This window comes from Neovison vison, chromosome 8 (genome assembly GCF_020171115.1).
Source record: "Neovison vison isolate M4711 chromosome 8, ASM_NN_V1, whole genome shotgun sequence".
Classification (NCBI taxonomy): Eukaryota; Metazoa; Chordata; class Mammalia; order Carnivora; family Mustelidae; genus Neogale; species Neogale vison.
Window position 1 is genome coordinate 114867087 of NC_058098.1, and position 13779 is coordinate 114880865.

General features: G+C 42.2%; 1 protein-coding gene across 6 annotated transcripts in view; it reads left to right on the plus strand.

Annotated features, from left to right (window-relative positions):
* Nucleotides 1-13779, plus strand: part of LTBP1 (latent transforming growth factor beta binding protein 1) — a 406971-nt gene that overhangs the window by 141078 nt on the left and 252114 nt on the right. The window lies entirely within an intron of this gene.

The following is a 13779-nucleotide window of genomic DNA, read 5'->3' on the forward strand; positions in this document are numbered from 1 at the left end:
GTTTTGTTTTGTATTGAGAAAATTCTGCTCAGTGACCTGAGGCTGGATTCCCCAGAGCAATAGTAGTTGGATGAGGTTGACTGGGCCCGTGAGGACAAGCAAGCTCTGGGGATTTTCAAAAGGGAACAATGGAGAAATCCTATAGATGATCTCCTTGTCCACTAGGCAAGACACTTCCCCGTTATTTGTGGAACAATCGAGGTGTCCATCTTGTTTTTAAAGATCCTTTGATGTAAGTGCTTCATAACTTATTCTTTGTGAATATCCCTGAATATATAGTATTTGTCTAATCTTAATTAAAAAAAAATAACCCCAAAGAGGTACTTATTATTTCCTTGGATTTTTATATAGATCAAGGATTTCATAGATGCTTTCCAGATTTAGATTGTGATAGGAGGAGAGTTTTTGGAAACTTATACTCATACTGGTAAAGGAGAGAATTTTGAACTGTATGGAAACATCAGGAAAAGATGGTCTGAAAACCACTGGTATAAGACTAGAGATAATACTGGTTTTGATTTGTTGATGATTTGTTACTGGAATGACGGGTCCCACAATGTGTGTGTGTATTTTAAACTCTCCGACCTTCTGAGAGGTCTTCTGGACCAGAAAGGTCTTCTGGAAGATGAAATTACATTTTAGAAAAATAGGAAGAGAAGTTTATCTGTATTGCCCCTAAATTTCTCACCCATTCTGTTTAAATGTAGTTTTTCCACAGCGAACTAGTAAAGTAATTCAGACTAACGCATAATCACAGTGATGGGGTTCTCTGCTCAAACTCCCCAGAAGTTAGGTAGTTCAAAAAAAAAAAAAAAAAGGCTTAGGAACTAATTGAAATAGGCATTTGGGAAGGCCAGGAAAGGGGATGTGGCTAATTTTTTGCTGAGCCCAGAACTCTGTTGAGAGCTGGAAGGCTAATAGGAAAGTTTTAGAAAGAGGTAATTTGGCAGGACCATGAGGATACGGATACGGCAAAATTGAGTGAGAACAACAATAGAAAGATTAAAACTAGAAAGGAGGGACAAGGAATACTAAGAACCTAAAGGTACTGTCTTCGCCTTAGGTGAAAAGAGCCCCCAAGGAAACCTTACATATAATAGAAAGGGAGAGAAAGTTAGCAAAGTCTGAGGAAAAGCAGGAACTTCTAATGTCTTTACTTTCATCCTTATAGAAGAGATCAAATATAAACAGAGGAAACTCTCATTTTGCTGAAGAATTTTAAGGTCCAGTTTTAGGTGTAGATCATCCTGACTCATGAGGAAAACAGAAGATATTACCAGCAGGTAGGGATAATATGTCTTGGAAAGAGACTTAGCAACCAGCGGCCACCGTCGTTACTTTTGGGAAACTTCGGTAACTAAAGAAAACATTGAGGTTGGCAAAAGCCAAGAGTTGTTTTCCCTGTTGAATTGAAATAAAAGAGGTGGTCTGCTGTAGTGAATGTAAGTTTAATAACAGCATTCACGATTCTTACTGGGAGCTCTCAGCATGGTGTAAATTAACCACCTTGTAATAGAGGAGCCATAGCCCTGCAAGCCCAAGTGAATAAGGATTTGCTGTTGATGCCCAGGAGACCAAGAGAGAAAATGGTCAGAAGAAGCAGGAAAAGGATGACAGTGGTGGGGGGTGTATGTGATGGGTCCAGTAAAGCAAAGTGTGTTATTCTCTGCTGTAAAGCATGAGCATTTTATTAGAATTTCCCAGAGATTTGATGACCTGATGCGCCATCCCTTACCACTGTGCACATTCTGCGTTCCCTGTTTTTGTTCTGTGCTTTGCCATCCTTCTGAGTCACTTCCCAGGTCGCTTGACATCCTGTGTTGGGCGTTGGCTGCTTACTGGTTATCTCTAGTGACAGATTCATAATGGGGCTATGCTTTATTCATTCGTCTTAAGAATTTAATTTGCATGTGTATCCACTACAGCAGGGGTCTGTAAACTTTCCCTTAAAGGATCTGATAGTAAATACTGCAGGTTTGGTGAGCCAAGGTTCATAATCGTGAGGATGTTATAGATAGGTTCTTACGTGACTATTACAAACGTGACATTTAAAAATGTGAAAATCATTCTTAGCAGACGGGTTGTTAAAAAAAAAAAAAAAAATTATTTATTTATTTTTTTTGAGTGGCTGGGTTGATTAGTCTCCTGGGTGGTCAAGTATGCCAGGTGCCGATCTAGTGACTTAGTCTGTCAGTGTACAAAAAACATCTAGGTTTTGGGCTTGTAGGTAGCTAGGTCATACCCATTGAGCTAAAAGCTGTCCAAGAGGCTCTGTCTGTCACCAGCTGTCCTTCATTGTCCCCATCCCTTCAGCCCACCCTCCTCACCATCATGTTCTCAGATTAATCTCCATTAGTTCAAAGGCAGCCAAAAATGTATGAACTACTAGACCACTCTTGTCTGATAAGTCCAGTTTCCTTTCCTGTTAGAATGGCAGGCCACACAGCAATTGGGAAAATAATGGATGTCACTCCTGTGTTTAAGGAAAGCCATTTAATATTGACAGAAATAATATTTTTATTGGATGAACCGGTAACTGCCATCTGGCTAGACTAAATCACATTAAGCTATCACCTGAAGTCCTCCAAAAGTTAAACATCGTGACTGTAGGACCCATCGTTTCCACTTCTAGGTATATATCCAAGAGAATTGAAAACATGTGTTCACACAAAATCTTGTATACAAATGTCCATAGCATTATTCATAACAACCAAAAAGTGAGAACAACCAAAAAGTCTCTCATCTGATGAAAATAGAAACCAAATGTGGTGTATCTTATAAGGGCTCGTTCAGCCATAAAGAAGGAATGGAATACGGATGCGTGCCACAGCGTGAATGAACCTTGAAAACATGTGGAGTGAAGGAATCCAGACACAAAAGGATTCAGATCACATATAATTCCATTATACGAAATGTCCAGAACAGGCAAATCCATACAGACAGAAAATAGATTAGTGATTGCTATGAGTTGAGAGGGGAAGTGATTGTTTATGGATAAGGAGTTTCTTTTGGGTTGGTAAGTATTGTGGAATTAGGTAGTCATAGTGGTTGTATGACCTGTGAATATATTAAAAGCCCTGTTATGTTAAAAAATTTTAAAGTTTATATATATATATTGTGTGTGTGTGTGTGTGTGTGTGTGTGTAGGTAGGTAGTTAACAAAAGACTTAGCATGAACTCCAGGAATGGAACTCCTTGGGCTCTCTCTAAGTATGGTATGGGCTGAGGGGTCTGCTTTATCCAGTATCTTCCTTGGTGACTTCTAGGAAAAAATTGAGTATATAAACCAAATTCTGTTGTGTTTATTTTAGTATTTATAACCTAGAGGAAGAAAAGTTAAAGTGACTTGATAACCATTTGAAAGATCATTTTACAAAAAACAGTCGAGATTATTAGTATAGCATACGTTCAGGGGCAAACCCAAATAATTCCCACAAAAAAGAGATTAGTTTGGCATAACTTGCTAGAAAAAGGCCTCGAAGGTAGTAAATGTCCATACAACTGTCTGCTATTATAGTAAAAACACCGTGGGATGCTTGATGATGCTAAAAGCAGAGATTATTTGTTATAATCTATGGTGGAAGGACATTTTTATCTTCAGGGTTGTAAGTACTAGACAGCTTCCTAAGAAAGGTGGTAGACTTACTTAAAAAGGAGGTCATTAGGATAAGCAGAAATATTCATGTAACTGTCTTAAATATACATCTGCTTTGTCTCTTTTTCAATCCCTGTCTTAAATATACATCTGCTTTGTCTCTTTTTCTATTGCATTTTAGGATTTGGAAATATTTAGAAATTTAAACTTCTCTAAATCAGATTTTCCATTGCCAGTTCCTATCAAGGTGGACCTAGCTTTTAAAACAGGTTATTTATGTTTCAAGGTCACCTACAATTATAATTTCAGTTCATTTAGATTTTCTTTAATTTCATTTAAATCTTAAATTTAATTTCAAGTTTCATTTAAATTTTAAGTTTCAGGAAAGACACTTGTCCACTTTCCCATACTACCTTTTTAAAGTTTTAAAAGTAGATACAAGTCAGACTCTTTGAAAGAATTGCCAGTTTTTCCCCCGCTGTGCTGAAATACGGGGGAGAGATGGATTGCTGGCCTTTCAGACACATGGTCCTGTTAAATTACAGAAGTTCAGACAAGCTCACTATTTTCAGCGGTAAGTGTAGCCTTACTGCTTGACGAAGCAGCCATCGTGGTTCAGGAAGCAGATACGCCGCCCTCGCTGGGCCCCTCTTGACAGAAGAAAATATAATCCTGCCTGCCCTGGGACCTCCTTAGCCCTGGATCCTGTGGTGTCTGTTGACTTCTCTCAGGTCCTTGAAACAGATCAGCCAACTCAGCCACCAGCCAGTGGCTGATCCCAGGCTACCTGAAATTCCTGGCTCCCCCATATGAAGGTGGAGCAGTCACCCGGGTCTCAGGCTGGAGATGGGGAGGCAAAGATGCCATTGTTCTCACAGCAGCAGTGAGGCTAAGCCCCTGCATCTCAGTTCTGGCATGACTGTAGCCCCCAGTCCCAGGCAGTGAAGAGCATGGGCCCTTGGGCACGAGACCTCTGCTTTGTACTTCTAGTGACACTGGTTGGGTGTGCTAGCAGGAGCCCCCAGGCTTTGTTCCAAGTGACATCAAGAAGCATAACAAGGTGTGGAAGCATCTCAGGGTTTGCTGGTTAGGTCTCCCCCTTGAAACAGCAAGTTCCTGTGTTTGGAGTGAGGAGTGTGTATGGTTGCAGACTGATACAGCAAAGAGATTCCCTGTAAAACCATGCACTTCCTGGTCGTCCTCACTGTGGGAAGGCAATGCTTCTGCAAAGGCTCAGAGCTGACAAGGAGTTTTTTCTTTGGCAAAACAAATCCAAAGGTTACGAAGCCAGCCCTGTTTGGCCGGGATGGTTCTGCTTATCCCAACCACTTCAAGAAGGTAGATAAAAACACTGCTAAAATGCTCTGGTGCCCAGTGCCAGTCTGAATCCTCACAGGGGGAGAGTCTGTGGTATAGCTCAGACAGCCCACCATGGGACAGAAAGAAGGTGATGTGAAGAAGAGAGATCAAATTCATCCTCCACCTGCTGGCCCTTCCCAAAAGAAGAGAGAAACCCTGAACAGGCAATTGGGTAAAGACAAATGTAGATGCAATCGGTAGAGTTGAGGAAATGCAAGCCAGATTGTTCTGCATGGGACGGACTGTGATTGGGAGATCTTCAGGGGAGGAGCAGTTTGAAAATGCAGGTCAAGAGGAGTGGTCCTGAGAACCACCCAAGCCTCACTTTAGGAAATCAGTGTGAAGAGAGAAAGGAAAGAGTGGAAGGAGATATTGCATGTGCTGGCAACTCCCCATGTCTGCGATGCCCTCACTGACAGTCACTGATTGGTGAGAGCCTCACTGGGGCAAAGTTCTGCCCATAGACAGAGTGTGCACTTCGAGGGAAGGAGAATTCCATAGGTGCACGTTCTGCTGCCCTGATAGCCCTCCCTGCATGGAGAACACCTTTGGTGGGTCATGTGCAAATAAATGTCTTGGGGATTGGGTACGAGTGGCAGTGGAAGTGGGAACCAGCCAGGAGCTAGATCTTGCAAGGAGCTGATGAAAATTAACAAACAATATAGCATTTAAAATACTATGGAAAGAATCAAGATGCCCTTCAATGGATGAATGGATAAGGAAGATGTGGTCCATATACACTATGGAGTATTATGCCTTCATCAGAAAGGATGAACACCCAACCTTTGTAGCAACATGGACGGGACTGGAAGAGATTATGCTGAGTGAAATAAGTCAAGCAGAGAGAGTCAATTATCATATGGTTTCACTTATTTGTGGAGCATAACAAATAGCATGGAGGATAAGGGGCGTTAGAGAGGAGTAGGGAATTTGGGTAAATTGGAAGGGGAGGTGAACCATGAGAGACTATGGACTCTGAAAAACAATCTGTGGGGTTTGAAGTGGTAAGGGGGTGGGAGGTTGGGGTACCAGGTGGTGGGCATTATAGAGGGCACGGCTTGCATGGAGCACTGGGTGTGGTGAAAAAATAATGAATAATGTTTTTCTGAAAATAAATAAATTGAAAAAAAATACTAGGTGTGAAAAAAGCCTGCTTTAAAGAAGGAATTAGGGTAAATCTCCATGCTTTTTGCCTTATGAAATCAAGTCCTTGATTGGTCTCTTTGGTCACCCACACCACACTTTGTGTGGGAATAAGGAACCTTGAGCCAGTTTCCAGCTGTATGTCAGTGTGACTGTTAGCACTGTAGATGACTAGAAGAGTATCACCTCTTGTTGGCTTAAATGCCTAGATGCCAAAGTAACAGCATTCCTTGGTACAAACTGACGTCGAGAAAACATTCCAGTGCATGTGGGTGAAGGATCAGGGTTTTGCTGAGCTGATGTCCTTAAAAATCTATATTCCACTGAGTCCTTTCCTGCTGTAAGGAAGGATTCATGTGCCGTCCTGCCGTGGCCACTGTGCCTCATTTGGGGTGGTGAGGGCAGGTGGTATGTTTTATCCAGGAGTTGTCTGATCACATCCCAGTCCAGGAAGGTCGGTGAACATTAACGTTCTCTTTGCCTCTTGATTGCTTACACACAGTAGAAGATTGCTGGGTAATGGTCGACATAGACTGATTCGAAACACTTCCAGGAAGTGTATCCAGCAATATTAAAAACAACAGTGGAGGAAAGCATACAGTGAAGGGTTATGTAATCTAAATTCTCCAATGGGAAGCCTTTCATGCCAGAGAAGGAGGTTTCAATCCCAAGGGTCCAAGATTTCATAATAAATAAACAAAGTAATCCAAGGATATTTCTGGGTATTGGGACCAAGTTCAAGATATTGAGAAATAGATTCTGTATGGTTCCAGAATATTCTGTGAACAAACGGTGATAATGGCGGGGGAAAATGCCACGAGTGAATTTACAGGTTGCCTCGAAAGTGCAGAACAGCATTTTGGGAGGAGAAAATCCGTGTTTGAAAAAGAAGAGATGCTTTACTCAGCCTTTGTATTTCTCTGCAGAGACAGAGGGCTTTACTTTGATTTTAATTCTGAATAAGCAAATGGTTTCTAGGGAATAATCATTGTTAAAGTTTCAGTCATAGTTTTGATTCAACAGAAATGAGACTGTACAAAAATAATGCTAAGGAGATATTCCAAAGGGAATTGAAATAAAATGTGTTTTTACTCAGGTTAGTCCCCTTAAAGAGGGGTCCTCTTAGCACTGAAAATTACTGCCTTGTGGTGAGTCTGTCTTCCCCACTCTGAGGTAAAGCCCTCCCTACCTCCCTTACATTTTATGACCTTTGAGAGTTTGTGTTGTAATTTTATACAATTTTAGTTCTGCATGATTTTTTTTTGGTATTAGTATTAGCCCCTCATGAAATTGAAATGTGCCTTTACTGAAACCCAGTTGCCCAAGTTGTGTTCCCGTACAGAGGAAGTACAGATTCACACACGGTTGCGATGGGAGGGAAACCTTTCTTCCCTAAGAGGTAATTGCAGTAGGATTGTATTTGAGTAGTTCTTCTGACAGGAAAACATTAAACCACGAAATGTGTATGTGTGATGTATGTATATGCATATATACACATACATGTTCAATCACAGACATAAACGTGTGTTATTTAAAGAGTTATTTTTCTGGGGGCGCCTGGGTGGCTCAGTGGGTTAAGCCGCTGCCTTCGGCTCAGGTCATGATCTCAGGGTCCTGGGATCGAGTCCTGCATCGGGCTCTCTGCTCAGCAGGGAGCCTGCTTCCCTCTCTCTCTCTGCCTGCCTCTCTGTCTACTTGTGATCTCTCTCTGTCAAATAAATAAATAAAATCTTTTTTTTAAAAAAAAGTTATTTTTTCTGAAGCTGCCTACATTATCCATCTCACCATGATCTGTTAAAAAAAAAAAAAAAAATTCATGTAGCCCTCACAGCGCTTCCCACGTTCGCTCTTCCCAAGGTCCCAGCATTTTAACTAAAGGAAAACTTTAAACTAGCCGTGGTTGCTCTTGTGAAAAACATCACAGTTATTTCAAAACCCCTGTATCCTAGGAACAGACGTAGAAAGCTTCGGGGAAGAACAAGAATCTGGACAGCAGGTGGGAGGGCAGTGGTTGTGGCTCCCTTTGGTAGATGGGCCCCCCGGGCGGCTTGCGTGGGATCCAGTGCTCGCTGCTAACGATGCCGGGAGCCGCAGCTGTGCTGCTTGTTTTACTGCCACTTAATGGCTACGGGTGCATCTCCCGATGGCCACTGCCTGCCTCAGATCCCGCCGAAAGCCGAGCTCTTCCTCCCACATGTTCAGTTTCCCTGCCCTCAGAGCTCTGCTTCCCTTTAGAGCGGTCCAGAATAACACTCCCCGAGCAAAACCTTTTGATATTTTTTTTTTCCCCTTTACTTATCCTTCAGAAATATTATGCCGCCTTTGGTGACACCGTTGGGTAGATGCTCTCGGGTCCGAAGGTCTTTTTCTTTGTGTTTGCAACTGTAGATACTCAACAAAGACAAGGCCCGATGTTAAGTGTGCTTTGGTTTGTTTTTACAAGGAGAGAGGCACATACATTTTGTTAACATTTTCCTGACCTATTTAACCTTTATCCATGACATTTTTTTTTTTTAGCCCAGAATAAAGAATAAAAATGAGGATCTTACTTCCATGTAATTCTTTCTTTCCACCTCCTCCTTGCCGAGGCGTCCTTGCAGGTAGAGTGGGTTTTCCCGCCCCATTGACTTGGAGCGTGGCTGTGTGACTTGCTTTTACGAATGGAGCAAGTATGGCAGAGCTGAGCTTTAGGTTGTCTGGCTCCCCTCTTCCTTGTACCGCGAAAACCCCATGGATCCAGTCCGCTGGCCTGCCAGTTCCTTTGACTTCTGCTTTTCTGAGATTACCTTAGCAAGGCACGAGATTGACTTTCTAAGACAGTCTGGGCAGTTGTTGCTCTCAGAGCTGATGATACTGTTCTAATCAGCTAGGGTACATTTAGGCAAAAATGTGTGAGGTCTGGGTGACCTCAGCTTCTCGCCACAGTGGAGCAGAAGATGGGTAGGCCCTTGACCCAAGAAAACCACCCTGAGCTGGCCAGCTGCTCTAAGGTGGCCTGACAGAAGAGCGTTCCCTTAGAGGGATGATACTGATGAAGTAAGATTAATCAGAACCGGGGCGCCTGGGTGGCTCAGTGAGTTAAGCCGCTGCCTTCGGCTCAAGTCATGATCTCAGGGTCCTGGGATTGGGTCCCCGCATCGGGCTCTCTGCTCAGCAGGGAGCCTGCTTCCTCGTCTCTCTATCTGCCTGCCTCTCTGCCTACTTGTCATCTCTCTCTGTCAAATAAATAAATAAAATCTTTTTAAAAAAAAAGATTAATCAGAACCTTTCAAGAAATTTGTAAGTTAGGGTTGAACAGTAAGCAATTGGAGCAGAAGTAGAATACCAAGTAGAAGCAGAAACAGCCGGGAGAAGCTTTGTATCATGTCAATGTTGGGTCCAAGAATGAAGTCCAATGGCATTTTCTGAAGGGCATTTTCTGGATATAGGGCAACATATAATGGGTTGCTGAAAGTACTACAGATTTTTTTTTTCATTTTATTTTATTTCTTTTCAGTGTTGCAGCATTCATTGTTTATGTATCACACCTTATACGTGCCCTCCATAATACCGATTCTTAATGTCTTCCCAGTTATGGAAGTATATTCTGGTCTCCACAGGGTCTGGCCTGTGTGGCTGGCTGTTCTGGCTTGTCTTGAAACCTGCATCCCCCGTTTTGCTACGCACAGCTTTACTGTTCAGCCCCATCACTTGCGAGTATGTGCAGAGCACCCCCCAGGGTGTTGTAGGCAGAGATCCCAGCGAGCACACATTCTGTTTGAACCCTTCCCCTCAACAACTGCATGTCTTCATGTCTCAGAGCACCAAAGACTGTCTTTTAGAGAAGGATAGCCCAGCTGCATTACTCTTTTTCCCTCCTTTAGTCTGGTCTTTATCCTCTTATTCCCGAGAAAGCTTGGTGTGTTGGTAGATGCCCTGCCTGGCCTGGGGTTTCATAGGGCCTGTGGTGTTACCTAATTTATATATCAGTACCCATTTGGATTTTTTTTAAAGATTTTTTTTATTTATTTGACAGAGAGAGAAGTCACAAGTAGAGAGGCAGGCAGAGAGAGAGAGGGTGGGGGGAAGCAGGCTCCCTGCTGAGCAGAGAGCCTGATGTAGGGCTTGATCCCGGGATCTGAGACCATGACCTGAGCCGAAGGCAGAGGCTTAACCTACTAAGCCACCCAGGTGCCCCCCTCCCCCCAATTTGGATTGTTAATAGAAGTGTTTTCAGCTCTCGGATTCTTGCTCACATGGAATGGAGAATGTCCAGCTTCTGTTTGTGAGTGAGTACGGACCGGAGCCTTTATAGTAAGACCCTGAAATCCCATCATGCCTCCTGTGCATCTTTCTCTTGTTTTGGGTTTTCAGGACACCACAGTGGGCTGTGTGTGCAAATACCTGTCAGGGAGACTCTGCCAGGTCTTGAACATGGAAATAGAGCAAAATTAGATGCCTCTTTTTTAAAGTTTTAAAAAGACTCTGAGTGGAGAAAGTGATTCATGATGTTTCTTGTCAGAGATCCCAGTTTCCAAACCACACCTTAATATACCTCAAGACCATAAAATATGTATTTTTAAAAACCTGCTGAATGTATTGGAAATTATATTCTTGTCTCTGAATGTCAGGTAATTAGGAAATTTGGACATAAGCTCATTTGTTCCCACCAATGGCACTATGTAGGTCCCGTCTTCCTCTTCCCTCATCTATGGGGTACTCATGCACACCAGCCACTGTGCTGAGAGCCTGATACACATTAAGTCAGGGTGTTACATTATAATATTAGTATATTGACTATTTAAAATTTACCCTACCTGTGTATTTATGTAAGTTCGTTAGGAACCAAAACTGTAATGAGTTAAGAATTGCCAAAACCTGGGGTGCCTGGGTGGCTCAGTTGGTTAAGCATCTGACTCTTGATTTCAGCTCAGGTCATGATCTCAGGGTCGTGGGATCAAGTCCCGCATCTGGTTCCCCATCAAACGGGGAATCTGGGAATCTGCTGGTCTCCCTCTCCCTCTGCCCTTCCCCCTGTTCACTCTCTCTTTCACTTAAATAAATAAATCTTTAAAAAAAAAATTGCCAAAACCAGTCTTATTCCTTGGGAAGAGAGCTGCTCTGTGTGACACAGTGCCAGATGGTGGCTAAAGTTGAGTACAGCTTTGTGAAATACTGTGTTGTATACCTGAAGGGAATGTAACATCGTGTTTCAACAATACTTCTGTAATAACGGTGGGGGAAAAAGGGTGCTACTTTAGCTCTTCGTGTATTATTTTTAAGTGAATGCAAAGCCAACTTTGATGACATTTAAAAAAAATCTGTCAGCTTTATTGTTATATGTAGGGCTTTCATGACAGTTTCACTTGAAAATGATCTAAACATAGAGTTCCTGGTAAGAATGTTGAACTTAATTACTCAAATGGAAAATAAGCCATTCTAATCAATGGGTTTCTATTATTCATTGAAATCCATTTGGATACTTTTCAGACCAAGTCAAGCCATCAGATCTTGTCTGGAAATTAGGAAGGAATCAAAGTCCACAGTGGAACTTTCCTTTATTCTAGAGTCTTAAATAATAATTAGGACTGTAAAACAAACGAGATGAAATTTTCCATATTTAGAAGCGCTTGTGGGTTTTGCTATATAATGTATCATGGGGTAAATGTCACCCCTAGGTTGAACTTTCCCCCACAGTTGCTCCACTATAGAGCTCGCCACATGCAACGATATCCTCTTGGTTTTGCCCAGTGTTTAACAGTTCATGAATTATACCCATACAGATTCTTTCATATGGCCCCTGCCATGGCCTTGTGTGGCGGATGGTTCAGGTAGCATTATTCTGTGTGTCTTTTTTTCTTACTCTAGTTTGCAAGATCTTGGAGGTTGGAGCCTGTGACTCGTTTCACTGTATTCTATTCCATCAAACCTCTGAATCTTTGTTTCTCTGTCAAAGAAAAATCTTAGCACTAATTCCATTGGTCTGTTGTAAGAAAGAAATGAGGTAAGGGATATGAAACCCAGTGTACTGCCAAGCACATAGTATGTGCTCAGTCTGTTTGTTTTCCTCCCTTGCTACAACCTTCCCAGGTGCTTGGTATCCTGAAGTTTTCAGAGTGCATGCTCATTGGAAGTGTAGGAGAGGCATTGGGTAGTGAGGAAGAGAGTGAAGGCTTGTGCTGAAATGCCAGCTCTACCATTTCCTAATAAAATGACCTTGGTCAGGTTTCTGATGAACATCTCTGTAGTTTCCTAGTCTGGGAAGGGATGCGTATCATTTAAATGATTGTGGTGTTCATGTGAGCTCTGTTGTTCAGTTAGGGAATTGGTACAGGCTTTATGAGTCCGTCCGTCATGCAGACAGTGCCCTGTACCTGTAGAAAGGTCCATACATAAAGCGTCTTTCTTTTCAGAATCTAGGGAAAAAAGAAAAACAGCAAAATGTGTTTACGTGGTTATACTTTTAATGAGTGACAAATTAACCCAAACCTTAGTGGTTTAAAGTAACAAACATTATCTTACACGTTCTATGCCTCAGAAATTCAGAAATACCTTAGCTGATTGGTTTTGGCTCAGGTTCTGTCATGAAACTGTGATCAGGATATCAGTAGGGGCGCCATCATCTGAAAGATTGGCTTGCGGGGTGGCTCAGTCAGATGGCATCTGGCAGGAGGCTTTGGTTCTCTGCCATGTGAGCCTCTCTGTGGGCCCCTTAAGTATTCCCGTGGCATGGGAGCTGGCTTCCCCCCAGAGCAAGTGATTGGAGAGAGAGAGCCCAAGACCGAAGCTGCTGCTTTCTGTGACGGAGCCTCTGAAGTTGAAACCATTGCTTCTCTTTTATTCTGTTCTTTAGACACGAGTTGCTAAGACCAGCTCATGCTCGAGGGGAGCAGAATTAGATGTCAGAAGAATTTGTGGAGAGTGGAGAGATTTGAAAACCGTCACAGTGTTCAACAGGAGAGGCACTGTCTTGATGGGAGAGGAAGTTGAGAATGAGTAACCTAAAAAGAATTAACTAAAAGCTGGAAAATTTAGTGTGTGTGATGACACATCAGTAATTCATTTTTTATTGGCAACCAATCATTTTTCAGTTTTATTTATCACAGGATAAATAAAAGCTAGATAGAATATGACTTTGAGAGAAGGGATATTTAGGCTGAAATCTTTTCTAATGATGAGTTCTATTGAATTTGGCAGTAATCCCTTGGAGAGAATATTTGGGGCCATTTGATGGATTCATTTAAAAACTGAGCCAGAGAGAAGTTTGTGCTGTAGGGAAGAAAACAAAAAGTGAATGACAGAATCCGTATTCTGCAAGCTTGGTTATCTCTGATACTAGAATGCTAAATTCAGAGATTCAAAGATGTTATTTTTCTTCTATATAACGAACCAATTGCCTGACAGATTTTTTTCTTTCAACCGAATGCATCATACCTAGAAGTTGTTTGGGTAGTTACAAAAGTGTTCATATCTTCACCTTCCTTGGGGCTTCCTAAAATAAAATGCATTCACACTATAGTATCTCTTTGCTCTGGACTTTTTATTGACTCTGTGGCCAGATTGGAATTCCCGAGAGGCACAGCAAGGTATCTGCTTCTGGCCAGGCCAACTCGTTCTCAACAGGACACAGAAGTTTTGGTCTCCAGACTCTCTGCCCTATCTTTTGAGTTGTTTCTTTCTTTAGGTAGAATTTAAATTTTGTA